The 18530-nt window shown below is 33.5% G+C and overlaps 1 long non-coding RNA gene across 3 annotated transcripts in view; it reads left to right on the forward strand.

Moving 5' to 3' along the window:
• Positions 1 to 18530, forward strand: part of LOC141510994 (uncharacterized) — a 54117-nt gene that overhangs the window by 26479 nt on the left and 9108 nt on the right. For 2 of the 3 annotated variants that reach the window (XR_012475227.1, XR_012475226.1), the window contains one exon: positions 13847 to 13896. The exons of the other annotated variant lie outside the window; for it this stretch is intronic. This is a non-coding gene — a long non-coding RNA (uncharacterized LOC141510994). The remainder of the gene's footprint in view (positions 1 to 13846; positions 13897 to 18530) is intronic. 3 annotated transcript variants of the gene reach the window in all.

The raw sequence follows: 18530 nt of genomic DNA on the forward strand, positions 1-18530 counted from the left end.
TACCACTATTAGACCTATGTCCCCAAATAAATTTAAAAAAAAAGGAAAAGGGCCTATACGTACAAAATTATTTCTAGCAACTTTTCTGGTGGCAAAGCATTGAAAATGAAGAGGATGTCCATCAATTAGGGAATGACCAAAACAAATTTTGAAATTTGTGTATGATGGAATATTATTTTGCTAAAAGAAATATTAAGAAGATATTCCCATAAAAACCTGAAAAGACTTACATGAGCTGATGCAATATCAAATAAACTACATGCAACAATATTGTAACATAATCATTTGTGAATGGCTTAGCAGTTTTCAGCAATACAGTGATCCAAGACAAATCTGAAGGAGTCAGAATGAAAATTGCTTTCCATCCCCAGAGAAAGAACTTATGGTATCTGAATACTTTCTTCTAAACTTTGTTTTTCTTGAGGGTTTTCTTTTGGTCTATATTTTATTTCACAACATGGCTATTATGAAAATTTTTTTACATGGTTATACATCTATAATCTATATCAAATTGCTTGCCTTCTCAGTGAGGGTTGGGGGATGGAGAGGGAGGAAGGAAGGGATAGAATATGGAATTCAAAGTATTAAAATGAATGTTAGAAATTGTTTTTACGTGGAACTTGGGGAAAATAAACTATTAATTAATTTTAAAAAGAATTTGATTGCTGTGTCATATCTTGTATTTGTGTTTAGAATTAGTATCTTACTTTATTGTCCATGATGCCTTTTGACAAGATGTAGTTTTCCTGCTTATTCCTTTTATTTAGTTCCACTTTTGCGTTTTACTTTGTCTTAATTCACAATTGCTACCCATGACTTTTTAAAAATTTCAACTGAAGCATAACAGATTCTGTTCTAGTTCCTTGTTGGACTCTGTTTCAAATGTGTTTCTTGTAAACAGTTTATTGTTTGTGTATTGTTCCTTATCCATTATCCTTGTCCATTCTCTAACCCATTTCCATTTTATAGTTGAATTCATATTCTTCACCTTCATGTTTTGATTAGATGTGTTTTTCTCCATATCATTTTCTTCTGTTTGCCTTCTTTTTCTCTCTCTTTTTATCCTATCCTTCCACTAAAGGCTATTTTGCTTCTGAACACTGTCTCCTTTTATCACCCTCTATTTTATCAGTTTCCATTTCTTTTATCTCTTCCCCTCTTACTTTACTTTTTTGTAAGGTACAGGCTTATTTTCCTTTCTTGGACCAATTTAATATATGTGATATTCAGCTCTCATTTTCCATTCATTGAAGAAGTTATTCCCATAAATTTCACCATCCTTCTTTTCACCTTCTCCCAGGTTATTCCTCTTTTTAACCATTTTTGAGGAAATTGGGGCAAGTTGACTTTGTCCAGGGTCACATAGATAGTAGGCGTCTAAGACCAGATTGGGAGTTATGTTCTGACTCCAGGATCAGTGATCTATCCACTGTGGTATCTAATTACCACTTATCCACTGTTCTTATATTATCACTACACAATTGACTCACTCCTATGGCCTCTTTCTTCTAACTTCCCTAACGATGATAACGTTCTTAGAGGATTCATGTGTTATATTCCCATTCAAAATTATTGAACAACTTATGATTTCTCTCTCATGCTTACCTTATTGCTATTATTATCTATTAGCCTTTATTGAATCTTATAGTAGGAATTAAAATTTTCTATTAAGATCAGGTCTTTTCACCAAAAATGCTTGAAAGGCCAACATTTCATTAAATAGTCATTTTTTTCCCTTGAAAGACTTTTCCCCCTGGGTATTTTACTGGGTAGTCAGTTTTGCTAGATAGGTTTTTCCAGGCAATAATACCAGCTCTTTTGCCTTCTATCAGTTCTATACTCCGAGCCTTCCACTTCTTTCATATAGAAGCTGCCAAATCTTCTGTGATCCTGACTGTGGCTCCATACTAGTTGAATGGTTTCATTGTGACTCCCTGAAGTAATTTTCCTTTGACCTGGGAGTTTTGAAATTTAGCTATTATATTCCCAGAAGTTTCTTTTTGAGATATCTTCAGGTGGTGATAGGTGCATTCATTCAATGTCTTTCTTGTCTTCTGATTCTAGGATATCCGCGTATTTTTCCTTGAAGACTTTCTAAAACATGCTGTCTAGACTCTTTTTCTCTGATCATGACTTTAAGAGAATTAAGTCTTAAATTGTCTCCCTAAAGATTTTCCAGGTCAGCTGTTGTTTTCCTATGATGTATTTCATTTCTTCCATTTTTTCTTCTTTTGACTTAGTTATTATTTTGGTATTTCATGATGTCATTAGCTTTGCTCTTGTTACTCCTTTAGTCATGTTAATGTTGGGATTGGTTCCATGACTGGGATATTGTCTCAAGCTTCAGGCTTTTTTAATTGTTTTAAGAGCTATTTTAAGGATTTGGAAGTTTTACATGTTTCCAAGGAGATATAGTCACAACTCTCTTGATCTTCACTTTGGTCCTTACACAGGAAAGGTTTTTTTTTATGATATATGATATCCTTACCCTGATCCCTTAAGACTGCAATAGATACTGCTCATCTGGGCCACTCAAGGCTTCCTTCCTTTTTTTCCTCTTTTGTTTTTTTTTTGTTTTATGGGGCTTTTTGCAAGGCAATGGGGTTAAGTGATTTGCCCAAGTTCACATACCTAAGTAATTATTAAGTGTCTGAGGTCATATTTGAACTCAGGTCCTCCTGACTCCAGGGCTGGTGCTCTAGCCATTGTGTCACCTAGATGAACCATGATCCAGATGTTGTTACAGGTCATAGAACTGCCAAATAGTTGCCCCATAGGGTTGTCACTCCTGCTTGATGAAAAGTGATCCATTCTTCCCTTGAAGTATTAACCAGAAGTGAGTACAGTCATTGGAATTGCCAACCAGCTTCTGGTCCTGAGCTCAGTGCCAAGTCATGAGTTCCCTGTATTCTCTACCATTGATGCTACCATTCTAGAATCTGATTTTAATTCTTATTTTAAAGTTATTTGGAAGGGAAAATATTGGGAGAGGTCAGCTGAGAGCTTTCTCTGCTCCAATATCTTGACTCCATTCCAATAAGTTCCCAGTGTTGTAATTTTAAGAGACTGAAGATGATGAGGAAGTGATTTTTTTTCGTTTGTTTTGATTTTGAAACAGTAAGCAAAGAGGGAGAAGGCAACTGTAGCTTTGGGTAAATGACATGTGTCTTAGATCCATTATCATAAGAAGTTAGGCCTAGCTATCATGTGTTCCAGCACTCTACCAGAAAGAAGTTTTGGATTAGTTCTCCTCATTGTTTGATTACAGGTTTCATAATTAGACTTTTGACATTTTCATTGTAATATAGATGTGAATCTGAAAAAGAAATTTGAGTCCCTATATTCAACTCCTGATGCAATATTATAGCAAAGGACAGTTATATAGCACAGGAGAAATTTTTGATGAGATAACCTCCCTTTGGAAAAATGTAAGGGGAAATTAAGCCTAAACTCACTATTTCCCAATGACTTATGAACTAGCCTTTTCCTAGAATTTGTTTGTGCTATAATTGAATTAAGGCATGATTGATTGCTGTTGATTAATTGATTCATTGTCAGCTCAGTCAGCTGAGACTTGGTCTTTAGAGTGAGATCTAGAGAGTAAGAGACAGGCAGATAATGGGAGAGAGAAGTCATTTGGACAGTCTCCCATTCCCTGGATGAAAGACTGCATAGCCCTACAGTACATCCAAGGAATCATGTGAATCAGTGAACAATATGGCCTCAAATGAGAAAGGAAACACATAGTTCCAAATGTGACAACAATGATTGGCAACTATGGAGTGATGAGAAAACAATGCCAATTCCTGAATTTAGCATCCTGAGTAAGAATAAACTCTGGACAACACTGATTCAGATTTCTGAGAAGAGTTATGTGTGAGGACAAACAATGGATAAAGTCGTGATGTAAAGTGAAAATTGAGGGAAAATGTAAAGGAGAAGCTGAAATAAAAGATAAATGAAATCATGCCCTTTCTAACAGTGTTTGTGGACTATACTAGTTTACATGGAAAGTGTTTGCATTCTCCTTTTGGAAAAATATAAATTCAGTGTAGAACTACAAATCTGGAGAACTCCTGAAGTCATTGAAAAGGTAGAATTCCATTTTAGAGTGAATGAAGTTTGTTTTGAATGTTTAGGAGATCAGGTATCATTTTTATGGTTTGATACTAGGTCTAAGAAGGTCTGAATTATGTCAAATGTTTTATGATATAAAGCATTGTGGCTGAAGAAACTTTTCCATTCCTGTAGAGACCCAGATGTGAGTTTTATTCTTATATTCCTTGTACAAACACGTGGTAGGAAAATGAGGAAAAGCTAATCTCTGGTGTACTTAGGGAAAACTGAATGGAACAAGAGACACAGGGGAAATTGTATAAGATTCTTACCAACAATTGATGATTTTATATGTTCTCTACTTCTGCTACTACCACTATGGTTTCCTATTTACTATATGACCCTTAATTAGTGCTTCTTAGACTAGTTTTCTTAAGACCCATTTGGCATAACTACCGGATATTCACATTTTGAACCATAAGGATTCCCCTTTGACCTTAAAAATGCACATTGATAGCTGTTTACTTAACTCCATCCCTGGACACATACATAGGTACTCATTTTTTCAGATAAGACATATAAAGAATTGAAATGAGGAGCAGCTAGGTGGCACAGTGGATGGAGCACCAGCCCTGTAGTCAGGCCAGTACTGGCCTCAGACACTTAATAATTACCTAGCTGTGTGGCCTTGGGCAAGCCACCTAGCCCCATTGCCTTGCAAAAAAAGAAAAAAGAATTGAAATGGAAACTACTTAGTGAATAATCAATTATCCTAACTCTTCATAAAAAGATAATCCAATCAGAAACAAATACTTCATACAAAGCATATTTATTTCCATCTTTATTCCTCTCTGTATATCATTCAACCGACCTTATTTTCAAAGTGTTGTAGATCTTGAAAGGGACCTCAAAAGAAACCTCAAAGGTCCCTAGTTTGGCTCCTTCATATTTCAAATGTGGAAACTAAGGTCTAGAGAAATTAAGTGACTTGCAGAAGTTTACTTAGATATTATATTAAAGAATTAGGAATCATGCAATCTGATTTGCAATGAAGCATACATTTTACTGCAATAATCTTTTAGATCATTTCTTGTGCAACCATTTTGGTTGACTGTATGACCCCAGGGGACCTGTAAGGTCTAAAATTCCATGTAGCTATGGTTCTAATTTAATTTTAAAATGAAATACAACCATTTTCTTAGTGGGCATTTCTTAGTATTGCAATAGTTAAATCATGGAATTCATGCTTTCATAAAATTTGTCATGCTTTTTACTTTGGTATTTTTTCCTTTCATCAAAAAAGTCAAGTATAGATTTTTTTTAATAATAAAGACCACTTGAAATAACAAAGAAACAACTGGTCAGCTATTAATCATGATTGTTATTTTACATAGCTTTAAGATTAAATGTTGATCTGCTTATGGAATATTAGGCATTAACATGTGTTTAGTTCAAAGTTTCCTTGCAAAGCAACTATAGAGCATTAAAATATTACTAGGATATTTCTTTTCTACTCCTACCAGCAGTTGCCATCTATGACACTAAAATGTGTAGTGTATACTTGGCAAAAAAAGAAGTTTTATTTTTGAACGCTGAGAAAGATGGATGTTGAAGGAGGTCTACATTGCTTGATCCAAATTAAATTGCAATTCAGAGAAGAAATTCCCTAACCTTGAAGCTATGTCTCAAGGTTGCAGTCAGACTTATGGGCCTTTTGATAAATCTTTGCTTCTGTCCAGTATTCCTGAAATTAAAATTTTTCTCATTTTAGAAGCTTTGAGACCAATTCTAAAGAAATAGCAATGAATGATAATGATTATTGTAATATATTAGCAAAGCTATACTATGTAGTTTCAATAAAAGGTTTTCTTCAATAGTAATTATACTAACTATGGGGTGGGCCATAGGTCAGAGTCTCACCATAACCATCTTTCATCCAGAAGAAGATTAATCGATCAAGACATTTTTGCTATTACTTTTTTGGGTTAAAATAAATTTCAGGTTATAGGTTCCTGAACTCTTAAGGTAGGTATAAACAACACATTGCAATTTCCCTCAAATTTGATCTCCCTGAGTCAATGCTCTCAAAGAAATACTATTTTATTCCAAAATCATTGCCTTTGGGAAGATCTCTGCTTTTATGTCTTACATTTTCTTTCTTCCTTTTCTCTTCCATTTCACCTTTTCATTTTCTTTCTTTTCTCTCTCTCTCTCTCGCTCTCTCTCTCTCTCTCTCTCTCTCTCTCTCCTCTATCACCCTCTGTTTCTGACTTTCTTTTTCTACTCCTCCTCCCCTTCCTCTTTTTCCTAAATAGAATAATGCAACATTATACTTTTTAAAGGTAGAAATCATGATATTAGATAACAGCAGGAAGGGGAGGTCCCTATGGACATTCATTCTCACCCTGGGCAGAAGAATAAGGGATGATTAATTCAGTTTGTGAAGTTGGGTCATTGGTCCAATTTTCATTCATCTTGTAAGATAGTCTGAAAAATGCCTCTCTCATGACAGAATGACATAGCTCAAGCAACTCTGGGATGTCAGTCACCGTCAGATCGTCAATGTTGAACAGATTAAATACTTTTCTTTTGTTCTTCCCTGATGTGAAGATTTTCTTCTCTGGCTGGTAAAAAAAGGAAAAGAACCTGGACAGTTGGATAAAAGACTCCCTTTTTAAATAGCAAAAGGTCATAATTTTCATACCAAATTCCGTCAGGATAAATCCACACTCACAGATTCTCCTGGACCAAGATGTTCCTCACATCCTCCATCACCTACATGCCTATGTGTGTCTACTTTGTGTTGATGAAAGTTCTTGTTCTATTATGCTCTTCATTCTGAAACCCTGATAACAACTCTAGAATCCATGCATTGAAAGTATCATCTATCTCTGCCGTATTTCCCTTTTATTGAATACTTTTTATTAGAATTTTCATTTAAGAAGGATGCTGGTTTCAAACATGACTCATTCTTCTCCTGGTTATATCTAGGCCTTGCTTTAACAGCCCTTCAGTACATGACTTAGTTCACAGGTTCCAAGTAAAGTAGTTCCTGCCTGACAATCTGGAGCTTCTTGGGAGGATCTTAACTAGACCAGTACTATCTAGGTTGCTCTTACAGTTGAACATGACAAAACCTGACTTCTCATTATTTAGTTTCATTTTACCTGGGCCTCCAACTGAATGTGCAAAAGTATTTAAAAGTTCAGACAAATCTCTTGATAATACTCATGTTGTGCAAAGTGCTGGGACCTATGGCAGCAACATCCAAGTCCAGGACTCCAGGAGATAAATGCTGGCTTTGACACTTGCCCCCACATCTAGGAACACTCCAGAAAACAAGCACAGTGGAACCCAGCATTAATGTCATCCCTTTTCTTTCCATTCTCAAGGCAGAGCATGCAAAAATATTTTGACTATTATTTTCCTTGAAATATTGTTCATTGCTCTCCACAACTTTCGTCCTAGAACCTAGAAATAACATTAGCTCACTAGCTCTGATTCCAGAATTTATATATTTATACCTAGCATCATAATGGATAAACTTTGTAGGGAAAGAGACCATCATCCTTTCTAAAACCAACCAACTTCCTTGGCTCACATTAATAGACAAGCCCCAAATCTATAGAATACTGGCCTCACAGTCAACTGATCAGTTTGTGACCTTACAAACTCCTACGGCCATCATCCAGGGAAGTTTTTACTCTATTATACTCTCCATCCTGAATCCCTGACACCAACTCTAGAATCCACATGTTGAAAGTAGCATCTTTCTCTGTTTTGTCTGTCTCTGTCCCCTTTATTGAATATTTTATTAGAATTTTCATTTAAGAAGGATGCTGGTATCAAACACGGCTCATTTTTCTCCTGGCTATATCTAGACCTTCCTTTAACAGACCTTAATCTGGGTATTTTTCCCCCCACACCCCCTCTGAGATTCTTTTTTTTTTATATATTGTCTTCTGTAATTAGAATTAAACTTTTTGAGGGAAGAGAGTGGCTTTTTTCCTACTTGTCTGAGCATTCCCAGGGATTAGCACATTGTCTGGCACACAGCATTTAATAAATATTCACTGGTTGATTCACCAGGCCACTGTTTGTGTGTTGGCTTCAGCCTTGCTTTCTCAGTGACAGTAGCAGGAAAAGAAAAAATTCATCACCAAAATTCTTGACACTATCCTCCAGTTAAATATAAGAATATAACATGATTTTATTAATAGAAATGGCATCAAAGAAGATACATTATCATATACAGAATTCCAAGACAATGAAACTATTTCATCTGAATTGAAGCTGAACCTTCTTATATTTATATTCTCTCCCTTTAATAATATAAGCTCCCAAAGGTCAGAGATAGTCTCATTTGTTTCCATGTCTGTTTTCTATTTTTGTCCTCTAAGCTTAGCATAATATTTTGTGCATGCAAATTTCTTGATAATATTAAATATTAATTAATTAGAAGCATTAAAATATGTGACAGCCAAATAAAAACCACAAAAGTGAATTGGCAGAGACAGCAAGCTAAATGTTCTAAGACTTGATTCAAAGAAAAGACAATTTCTTGCAATTCCTGTGAATAAAATTTCCACCTACAGTAGTATGATTTGTCCATACAAATTAGAATCTATTTGAGTACACAAAATCCCCAAAACCTTAAAGCTGATTTCCTTCTACTTTGATGATTGAAAAGTTGAAGTTTTACAAACTAACATTCCTGTAGCTATATTTTAATATTGCATATAGCAAGTTCATATTCTCAGGAGACTGTCTATCTTGTGTTTTGAAACAGTACCAAAGATTTTTTCAAGTTCTTTGTATTTTTTTAAAGCACAGGAAAAGTTCAATCTAATCTGCACGACATCATCAAATTTTTATACCATTAAAGTGATTACATTTACACACACAACTCAATTATCAAAGATGTGGATTGTTATATGTGCAATCAGATTATGAAATATAAATCTATATTTTTGATATAATTAAAGTTAAGGTTACAGCAAATTTTGTCATAAACTACATTATGCATTACTGTCTTATGTGCATTTAATAATCCACTTTTAATCTGTATTCTTCAATAAAGATAAATATTTTTCTTGTGGGGTAATTTCACTAAGCAGGAGGAAATGACATGGTACTTCATGCTGTTAGTGAATAATGTTAAAGAAATTACCCAGCAAAGTGTTTTCAAAATACTGCCTCTATTTACCAAAGAAAATATCATTAGGGAAACTGTTTTCTTTTCCTCTCCAGTTATTCCAAAAACAGTTTTAGAAGATTTAAAAAATAGAATAGATAAATAATAATCATGGTTATAAGAAAATACCACACAAGCTACCATGATAACCAGTATTCTATATGTGATGGCCTCTGACTCAGAATCAATGGCTATGGTGTTGATGGAGACTGAAGAAACTTCTTCATAATTATGTCATAATTATGGCCTCAGAAATGAGAAGAATGATTATTGTTTTTAAACATTTATGTTAAACAAGATTTATTTTTTTACACTGATCGATAATGTTAGAACATTTTGGTAATAAGAATTGTTGTAACATTAGAAGTGTTGAATTAAGGCTAAAGATATTTAAATCCAATTTTCACCCTGTACAGAATTTCAAAAGTGGAAGGGGCTTCACTTAAAATTTAGTTTCAGACATCTTTTAGTTGTGTGATCCTGGCCAGGACAGTAAATCTCTATTTGCCTTACTTTTCCCAGTTATAAAAAAGGGAAATAATAATAGTTCTGATTTCATGTGGTTATTATGAAGATTAGATGGGATTTTTTTAACAGCATAACAAGGACTGCATATATTAAGTGTTATATAAATATTTATTCCTTGCCCCCCTTTGGGAACTATCTAATAAGAATTTCAAGTACAGTATTTTTAAAAAAGTAGTCATAAAGATATTGGTAGAAGACCTTTGGTGAGAAGGAAGTTAGAAACTTCCAAAAAGTTCACTCCGCTTAATCATCAATTCATTCTTTAGAAAATATTTTTCTACCCTTTCTTTCAAGTCTAAGGTTGTGATTCTATCAGTTTCCAAACTGTACCTTCATCTGTTCTCTGGGGCAATAGGTCAATTCATCAAATATGTCCAACGTCATTTATTCCTTTCTATTCTTCATCTTTCTAGACAACATGATCTTGAGTCCTTTTCCCATCACTGTTGCCCTTCCATCATTGGTTTCCAGTTTGTCAAAGTTCTTTGTAAAATTTTATAGCATTAACATGGTCTAATAAGTCAAATGTAATTTGCTTTATGTCTTTTAGAATATAGTCCAATATGCCCATATTCATTTCCTGGTTAGTATATTATATGGGGCCTTCATATTGAGCTTGCAGTTCACTAAAAAGCAAAATAAATAAGCAACAAGCAACAATAACAATGACAGAAATTGATCTTTTTATTTTAGTTTTCAATAATCATTTTTGTAATGTTTTGAGGTTCATATTTTTATTCCTTCTTCCCTTCCCTCCTCCCTCCCCTGACAGAGAGCAATCTAATATAGGTTGTACATGTATAACTATGTTAAACATACTTCCATATTAATCACATTGTAACGAAAATCATTGCAAAAAAAGAAAAAAATGAGGGATAAAAAACATAAAAGCATAAAATATTTTAAAAATTGAAACTAGTAAACTTTGGTCTCCATTCAAACTCCTTAGTTCCTTTCCTGGATATGGATGGTGTTTTCCAACACAAGTCTTTTAGAATGTCTTTCATTATTGTATTCCTGAGATGAGCAAGTCCATCATATAGTCGATCATTACACAATGTTGCTGTGAATGTGTGCAATGTGCTTCTGATTCTACTCACTTCACTCAGTATCAATTAAGTAAGTCCTTCCAGGTTTTTCTGAAGTCCTACCCCTAGATTTCTGACAGAATAATAGTATCCTGTTGCATTCATATACTATAATTTATTCAGTTATTCCCCCAAGGATGGATACCCCTTCAATTTCCAATTCTTTGCCACTAAAACAATAGCTGCTATAAATATTGTTGTAAATATGGGGTTTTTACCCTTTCTTTGGAATACAGACTCAGTAGTGATATTTCAATTTACTAGCCTTTCAAATTGCTCAATTCACAACTTCATCAACAATGCATTAATGTCAATGGGTCTTCCCCCCCCCCCACAGAGAATAGTTAAGTTTGGAAGTTATAAGGATAATTTAGTAAATTTAACTAAAGAACTTAAAATTTAAATCCGTTGCATTTCTTTTTTATTAATTTGACCTATTGATGTGATCCATTGAGATCTTTTTTTAGATTCTGATTCAGTTACAAGTAATATATTAGATAAATCTCCAGTTATCCATGGCACATAAATTTTCAAATAATTATAAGTAATAAAATATGATCACACATATTAACATATTAAATATAATTTGGTCTTTAATTTCAAATTTTAAAAATTGAAGTATAACAGTGTAAAGGCAGTTGAAATAAGGAATTTTAGTTTTGAATAACCATTTTGCAATTTACAAACTATGTAATCCTAATCAACTTCTGCTAATATTAATTTCTATATCTGAGTACCAGAGAAATTCTTATTTTCTGCATTATTCCTCCCATGCAGATATATACATCAGTATCTGACTCATTTGGAATTAAAGATACTCACTAGCTTCCTCATAAATACTGAGACTCAAAAGCTCAAAACATGTCAGTTTAATTAAGGATAAAAATAAATCAGGAGAGGAGAAGGGCCAGCATGGCTTAATGAAGAAGATATAGTCTTGAATTTGAAATCATAAAGACCTAGAAGGAAATTGGTTCTCTAATACTTAAGGCCATGTCATTTTACCTCTACCTCCACTTATCTTGGGAATTATTTTCCTAGGAACTCTCTATTAAGTCATAGAGAGGTTTTGCTGATGGTAAATGATTATTTGCCTATGAAAAACTACTACCTATGGGTGCTCTATATTCTTTTCAGTATGCATAGGAAAAAGAATTATATTCTCTAAGAGGGAACATTTCTTTAAAATACTCTTTCATTACTATTATCACCCTACATAACTCTGCTATCCAATGATATTTCTTCAATGTGTGTGTTCTCAATAGCTCCATGAAGCACTATTTTTCATAGTTATATATCAATAGATTAAAGGGAGCTTAAAGACCATCTAGTCTAACACCTCCTCCAAAATAACTAAAGAAAGCAAAACTCAATTAAGTTAAATGATTTGCCTGAAGTCATACATATAGTCAATGCTGTCATCTGTCTCTAGATCCCTTGCTCTTAATACTTATCCATGCTGTTCAGATGTGCTGACTTACTGTTCCTCATCATAAATAGTCTTTGTATCATCAAAGCTATTTATAGTCATATAAAAATGCTCAATCACTATTAATGAGAAAAAGGCAAACTAAAATAACTCTGAGGCACCACTTCACACCTACCATATTGGACAGTATGACAAAAAAGTAAAATCATTAATGTTGGAGAAGATGTGGGAAAAACTGGGACACTAAAATACTGTTGATGGAGTTGTGAACTGATCCAAACATTTTGGAAAGTAATTTCAAACTATGTCCAAAGAGAAATTAAACTGCTAAACCACTGCTAGGTCTGCATCCCAAATTGTTTAAAGGGAAAGGAGCTATTTGTAGAAAAATATTATAACAGTTCTTTTGCTATGGTTAAGAATTGGAATTTGCTAAACAAGTTATGGTACATGAATACTAAGGAATTTTATCATTCTATAAGAAACTTTAAATGGTCAAATTCTAAAGAAGTATGGAACGACATACAGAATCTGATGCTGAACAAAGCAAGCAGAACCAACATACACATCAACAATATTGTGAAATGATCATCCTTGTTGGAAGCAGTTCAGAGAGCTTTGATATCCATATTAGAATGGCTATGGACTATGTTATCCCCACGCAGAGGAAGAAAAGCAAAACAAATAACAATAAAACAAACATCCAGGATCTGATGAACACGTTATAAAAATTATCTCTTATGAATATCTTTCCCTTAACCCTAATCCCTCATACCAAAAAAGACTAATCTGTTAACATGTTTATCAAAAATATGATTGTACTATGCTAACGTGACTGTTTCCCAATGAGGTGAAGGGTTGGGAAGGAAGGGTAGGAGGAAATTTTGTAACTTAAAATATACATGTACATATGGTTGAAAAAGCAAATAAATAAAATAAGCAAAAAAAAGAATTAGAAGTTGAGGGACTGGCTGCCCATCATTTGGGGAAAGGTAGAAAAAACTGTAGTATAAGATTGTGATGTAATAACATTGTGCTATTAAAAAATGACAAATAGGATGATTTCAGGGAAAAAAAACCTGAAAAGAGTTACATGAATGAGGACATTGTGTACAGTAACAACATTATTGTATGATGAAGAATTGGAAATGACTCAACTATTTTCAGAAATACAATGATCCAAGACAAACTCCAAAGACTCATGATGAAGCATGCTATTAGACTCTAGGGGAAAAAAAAGACATATTTTCTGAATACAGACTGAAGCATGCTTTTTCCCCACTTTCTTTTTATCTTTCTTTCATTGCATTTTTTCTTCATCTTTGGTTACAAAATGCTTAATAAGGAAATGTTTGATGTGATTGTATATGGATTACCTATATTGAATTGTTTATTATTTTAAGGAGAGGGAGCAGAGAGAAGGGAAAGACAGAATTGTTAAACTTAATACTTAAAAAAATCCAAATGTTAAAAATTATTTTAAGATGTAATTGGGGAAAATAAAACATTATTTTAAAAAATCTTTTTATTTCATACTGCATGTTTCCTCAGCTCTATAGAGTGTCATCAATGGATCTCTGAAAATCAACAGAGCATTAGAGGTATGTTCTTAACCTAGATCTTATTCTACCTGATTCTCCATATGCAGTTTTATCCTCCTCCCAAGCAAATGGCCTTTACTTATTTTCTTTGAGTATTAAGTAAGAAAAATATTCAAAATATATTGTCTGCAAAGAGCTTGTTTCTCACTTAAAGCATATTTTAGCCAGAGTGACTCCTTTCTTCCAGCTTAATTTTATCCTATGGTTCTTACAGTCTCAGGCCTCCCACAAACAAGAAACAAAAATAAATAATTCTCAGAGAACAGAGAACCAATCTACCTTTGAACCTTAAAAACAAAATTCCTCCTAATGTTGTCCTAGCCCAAAGTCAAGGGCCTCTCTTCCCTAGTGCTACAGCATCCTTGTGATTATTGGGAAGTCCTCGGGCTTTAGTTTGGAGGATTGAATGTAGAATCTTTTTTCTCATTCCAGTAGTTTCTCAATTCTACCAATTCTTCCCACCAGGTACCTTTGCAGAATTATTACAATTACCCAGGAATGCTTCACAAAACAACAAGGAGAAGGGAGGGTGATGAAGTCATGGAATCCAATTGTTATTTCCATTTAATAATGAAAAAGTTTTGTAGTCCAGCACATGTAAAAGGTTGAATGGATGTTTCGATTGAATTGAACATTTTATCAAATTAAAGTAAATTATGTGTAAGATAGTTGTAAAACATTTTTAAGAGATTTTGAGTAGTTATTTGGGAATATGAACAAAGAGCATTAGGTGTAGTGTGGGTGTAATGGGTGACATATCTTAATGTGAAGTGATTGCTAGGCAATACTGATAGGAATGACTTATCTTAGTAAGGGAAAGTTGAAAAAGGCATAAAAGGAAAATACAACATGATGGAAAATAAGAAATGAGGGAAAGAAGTTAACAACAATTGAAAATAAAGGGGTAAAAACAAGTCATTGAACTTCTCTGGACTTGTTTTCTACTCCATAAAATGAATGAGTTTTGCATTAACCTGGCAATGATTTTAAAAATAGTAATAGTAAGTATTGGCGTGTCTACAGAAAGACAGGGACATTATATTTTCTTTGAAGAGGTGTGAATATGATTGACTATTCTAGAAAACAGCTTGGAATAATGTGAGAAAAATGACTAAACTTCAGGATATATGATGTAAAAATACCAGACACACAAAAAAAATTCTATTTATACAATTTCCTTCTCAGTTGAAAGTATTTTTTACTTCTTTGACTAGCCATCTCCATTTTTTTCAGTTGGTTTTTGTGTATTGTCTACTCCCATTAGCCTGTAAATAAATTCTTGAGGGCAGGGATTCTCTTTTTCATATTTGTATCCCCAGATCTTAGAATAGTTTTTGCTCATAGTAGGTTCTGGGTTTTTGTGTTTTTGTGTTTTTTTGGCAAGGCAATGGGGTTAAGTGACTTGTCCAAGGTCATATAACAAAGTATTAAGTGTCTAACACTGAATTTAAACTCAGATTCTCTTGACTTCCAGGGCCAATACTGTGTTACATAATTTTACTTAGGTTCTTAAGAAAAGTTTGTTGACTATTGAGCAAAATTTTTTCTAGCAATGACATGGAAGCATTTCCCTAAAGAGAAAAAAAGTATCTACTTAATTTCTCTGGACCCTGTTCTTGTTTAGAAAGAGCCAATCTTTCCTAATTCTTTCCTTCAGTTGTCTTTATATATGTATTTTCCCATAACTACCACCTTCTGCTCTAATTTGAAGACTTTAAAGGGAAAGATAGGAGAATTGAGAAGGATGAGCAAATTTAAACTATCCAAGAGGATGTTGCTCAAAAAGTAAAGTATTCAAGGAAATTGTCTTGTTTTCCAATATTTCTTTGCCCCTTACATACTATTGCTTAGTTCATTCTTCTTTCAAGGACAGGGGAAGAACATGATTCATGAGGTATGAATTCACATGATACTTTCTTTTCTTACTACATTTAATTGAAGGGGTTTCATTGATTATACTTAAGAAGTAATTACCTTCATAGACTCATTGATTAAATCAATCAATTGGAAAATAAGCATGTACAAGATCTGTACATATCTTTGTGTGAACTAAAGGAATTTCAATTCAGTGCAACATGAAGTCTCTTTTGTTTGAATGAGGAAATTGGTCATGTTTTAAGAAATTTATACAAAAAAGGAACTAGAGGGGTGGCTCGGTGGCACAGTGTGGATAGAGCACCGGCCCTGGAGTCAGGAGTACCTGAGTTCAAATCTGACCTCAGACACTTAATAATTGCCTAGCTGTGTGGCCTTGGGCAAGCCATTTAACCCCATTACCTTGCAAAAAAAAAAAAACCTTAAAGAAAGGAACTAGAGAAAGATTCCAAGGGCTTAATGGAAGGCATAGACATACTATTTGTTGAACCAGAATCAGTAGTATAAGGGCAACTCACAAAATGAAGAGAAAATTGGATGGAACTATGGAAGAGAAGGAACATAGAAAAAACTATTTCCACAAAGTGAGTCTCAGAGCAGAAAACTAGAGATCATTTGTTACTAGTTGTAACTTTGCTCAAGAACTGAGGAAAGATATTTCAAAAAAGGTTCAATCTTTTACTAACCTTCTTGTTCCTGTTAATTGACAGCCACTTTAATATACCCTTCTTGCTTCTTTATTTAACATTTCTGGTCATCTGAATTTTGCCTCAACAGCAAAGGGGAAAGAATTCATCTGGAGTTAAATATAAATATAAATATAAATTAAAGAATAAGGTCACACCGTATATAAATGTTAAGAATTTTTACATTTTTTTTTGGAGAGGAAATGGTTAGAGAGATGTACATCTAATATTTTTCTTGTAAACTCACTAAAATCACAGAGAAGGAAACCCTATGGAACTAATAGATCGCTATATTCTTTTTATAAATTTATTCATTTATTCATTTTTATCCATACGCACATGTATATTTTTAAGTTAGAAAATTTCCTTCCACCCTCCCTTCCTACACCCCTCCCTTCAATGGCAAAGTCAGGTTAGCATTGTACATACAAGTTTTGGATAAACATGTTTACATATTAGTCATTTTCATTATGAGGAATTGGGATTAAGGGAAAGATGTGTGAGGTGATTCTGAAGGGTTGTTTTGTTTTTCTTTTGTGTGTGTTTGTGTGTGTGTGTGTGTGTGTGTGTGTGTGTGTTTTATTTTGTTTTATTTTTCTTCTTCTGGATAGGGATACCATTGTCCATAACTAGTCTAATATGGCTGTCCAAGCTCTCTGAACTGCTGAAAGGAGTTGCTTCCATCAAGATTAATCATCTCACAATGTTGTTATTGAGGTGTACATTGCTCTATTGGTTTTGGTCTCTTTGCTCAGCATTAGTCCATGCTTCTCTAAAGTCGGAACATTTATGGTTTCTTATATAATTTGGGGGTGAGTATTATTATTATAGTATTATTATTGCTTTCCAGCAATATTTCTTTGGTTCGTGTCTAACAGATTCTCTCTCTCTCTCTCTCTCTCTCTCTCTCTCTCTCTCTCTCTCTCTCTTTCTCTTCTTCCCCTCTTCCCTCTTTTCTTCCCTCTCTCTTTCTCTCCCATAACAACTCTATCTTCCTTCACATTTTTGCTTCCTATAATCTATTTACTACTTGGGCATATATATATATTTTGAGACTTTTTTGATGTATTGTTTAGTAAGAATTGATTTTTCCTTTATTGTTTTTCTTTTTATATCTTAAAAATATTATTTGTTATATGGGATATAAGGTGATTGGAATTCTGGGAAGAATATTGATGATGCAACAAGAAAAATGTCTGTGTGTGTGTGTGTGTGTGTGTGTGTGTGTGTGTGTGTATGAGAGAGATAGCAACAGAGTGACATAAACAAAGACACAGAAAAAGAGAGAGAAACTATAGTAAACAATAAATGAAAAAAGTTCCATGTAGTAGAGAGGTCAAAGAATATTATTGTACAATGAGAAAGGCTGAATTTGAGAAATTTAGAGAAACACAGGAAGAACTCTTTGAATTGATGCAATGAAATAAAAAATAGGAAAATAATACCCACAATGATTATTGTAACTTTAATTAAAATAAACATAAAATAGTGCTCCAAACTTTGGAATTATAATGAATAATTTTGGTTCAAAGAAGAGCTAAAGAAATATAACTTCTTTTTCTTAGATCAGTTGTGAACTTTGGTTATGATAATGACTGATTTTGTGACTTTATTTTGGTGCTAACAGAATGACAACTGGAGGATATCTATCAAAACATGTCTAGCTCATTGTGGCAATGGTTGTGATAGAAAAACAAAAATCATCACAGTTTTCATAGTAATTTATAAAAATAATTTAATAAAGGTATTTGACTATATGATCTTTAAAGTCCATTTCAAATTCTAAATCCTGTGATCTTATGAGCCTAAGAGAAACATAAAAGTTGCAAAATGTGATTTTTGAGTCAGAATACTAGCTCAGTTTAAGCAGAGCTTCAAACATTATCAGAAGAAAACCATTAAGAAAATAAATAATTGAATCATTCAGTGTAGCATGTACTACATTTCAGAGAAGGTAGTTCAAGGTACTAGAACAAGCTAGATAACCAGAATTTGAGAAGTTAAAAAGGGAAGATCAAAGGCATGAACCAAAACTGAAATTAGTTGGAGATAAAGGTGATTTTGAAATCATAT

This window comes from Macrotis lagotis, chromosome 2 (assembly GCF_037893015.1).
Source record: "Macrotis lagotis isolate mMagLag1 chromosome 2, bilby.v1.9.chrom.fasta, whole genome shotgun sequence".
Classification (NCBI taxonomy): Eukaryota; Metazoa; Chordata; class Mammalia; order Peramelemorphia; family Peramelidae; genus Macrotis; species Macrotis lagotis.